Source organism: Mesitornis unicolor, unplaced genomic scaffold (genome assembly GCF_000695765.1).
Source record: "Mesitornis unicolor isolate BGI_N332 unplaced genomic scaffold, ASM69576v1 scaffold6352, whole genome shotgun sequence".
Taxonomy (NCBI): Eukaryota; Metazoa; Chordata; class Aves; order Mesitornithiformes; family Mesitornithidae; genus Mesitornis; species Mesitornis unicolor.
Genome location: NW_010168390.1, coordinates 1 through 2571, shown reverse-complemented (window position 1 = coordinate 2571; position 2571 = coordinate 1).

Sequence of the window (2571 nt, the reverse complement as noted above, 5' to 3'; positions counted from 1 at the left end):
AAAGTAACACAAGTGGAACAAGGGAATAAAAAATTCAGTATGAAAAAAAAATTCAAGTAGTTTAGTTTTCAGAACAACATACATGATTTAAGATGAAAAATCCCATGGATTTTAGTTGAATTTTAGCTGAAAAAAAACCTTTGGAAGATTTTCTGACAAATGCAGTAGTTTTGTGGTTTTTGTTTTGCTAAGTGTTAACAGTAGGTGAGAGTTTAAAATATTGATAAAACCACTGTCACAGCTCCAGAGGAAAGAATGTTAGTGAGCTGAATTTATGACAACATCAAGTTTAATTTTAAAAAGTAATTAGGCTAATATTAAGAAATATAAGCCATGAAAATAGAGGCAATGAGACTAAATCCACAGGAATACATGTATGTGTAAGATTAACGTAAGAAGAGTTTTCTCTCTTCATATGTCTGTTCTGTCCAGTTCTAACCCCCTTCTTTTTAGAAATTATTTTTTGTTTTACTTGGTCTTTGGGAGGTTTTTGGTGTAGCTGTCTGACCAATCTGTAAGAACTCACAATCAACAAGAACTCACAAGGTTCTGGTTTTTTCCCTCTCTTGGGTATTCAATATTCTTAATGTCATTAAAGTACCTAGCACTGTCTGCAAACATTGTTTTCCAAACCTCAAAGCTGATACAGCTTTTAAAGATAAGAGGATGCGGAGAGGAACAGAAACACCGTGTCAGTGTTTATCGTGAACGGACTGATGTTGCTGTCTTAGAATAATGAAGCATTCAATGGCTTTGGTGCATATGTAAGACTTTTTTTTTTCCTTCAGAAATAAACAGGCTAGATTCTTGGGGTTCTAGGTCTCAGAATTAGAGCCAGCGAGGACTTGTTTTGGAGACAATTTAATTTAATATTACTCCACAGTATTTGCTCTGCTAGATGTCTTATATAACTTCACACTAAGATTGTAATGGGTGACCCCTCTCCTCCCAGCAAGTTCTTCCTCCAGTCAGTAGAAATTGTGCTGAGTGGTCCTAGCGTCAGCTGCATTGAGTAGGAAAGTTTGAACCTTTGTTTATTGCTTTCAGCTGTATAGAATGTCAGTGTCAGCTGATGCTGACACAGGGACCCTTCTGCGTGTACCCTCACGTATGTAAGCAGTAAAGAATGGATTATCCGTCCTCTTCAGTGACATTTCCATCCAATCTATCTTCCTTCTATCTGATTATTTAACCATATTTGTTTTCCCTGGACTGATTATTTTATTCGTGTCCTGTTGGCAGGTTTTTGTGGTTGACCACTTTATCAGCCACTGTATCATAAGCAACAGTTGTTGCCAAACATTATCAACTGTACTGGTTTCTGAAGTGGTGCAACTGCTTCCTCCTAGCTCAGGGAAGGTCAGCTGGAACAGGTTGCTCAGGACATTTACAGTCACATTTTGAGTATCTCCACAGATGGGGATTCCGTAGCCCCTCTGGGCAATGTTGTTGGCAGTCGCCCGTTGGTAATACTCTTCCTAATGCGGTGCAAGATGCTGTTGCCTTGCTTTGCTGCGAAGGGTGCATTGTTGGCTTGTGGTCAGCTTGTTGTCCACCAGGACTCCCAGATCCTTCTCCGCAGAGCTGCCTTCCAGCCCCCAGCATGTTTGGATGCCTAGGGCTATTCATCCCCACATGCAGGGCTTTGCATTTCCCTGTGTTGAACTTCAAGGGATTCTTCTGAGTGCAGTTCTCCAGATCCCTCTGAATGGGACACAGCCATCTGGTGTATCAGCTGCTCCCCAGTTTTGTATTGGCTGTGAATTTCCCGAGGGTGCACTCTGTCCCAGGTCATTATTGAAGGTGTTTAACAACATTGGCCCCAGCTTGGCTTTGGGCCACAACAGTGCTGAAAGAAAATAATTTTAACCCTCCCTGATTTAAGAAAGACTTTTGAAGGCAAATGCTGCTCTAATTGTGTGATTTTTCTTCTTACAATTCTAAATGAGCTCTAGAGTAACCTTGTCGTGGTTTAGGCCCAGTGTGTAACTGAGCACCATGATGCCCCAAAAAAGGGGCTAGACAAAATAAGGACTGGGAGGGCTTCTCACCACTTAAACAGGTCAAAAAGACAGACTTGTCATAAGGATTAAAAACAAAAACAATTGTAATTTGTTACCATCATCAGAGTAGAACAATGGGAGATACAACCAGATCTTACAGTCAAAACACCTTCCCCCCACCCCTCCCTTCTGAGGCGCAGGGGGATGGCAGTGGGGGTTGCAGTCGGTTCATGCCATGGGAGGACTCTGCCCAGTCTCTCTCTCTGCTTCCACGTGGTGCCATTTCCACAGGAGAAAAAGTCCCCAAAAGTCAATCTGGGTCTGCCCACAGCTGCAGTTTCCCTCACACACAAAACTGCTTCAGCCCAAGTCCACAGAGCTCCAATCTGGGTCTGCCCACAGTCACAGTTCCCTCACACACGAACTGCTCCAGCACACATTGCCCAGAGTCATGGGTTCTTCAGGGGCAGACACTGCTCAGGTGGCCCTGCCCCACAGGTGAGCTCCACGGGCTGCAGGCAGTCAACCCGGCTCTCCCAAAAGGGGAACCTGGGCTCTGTGTCCTCCT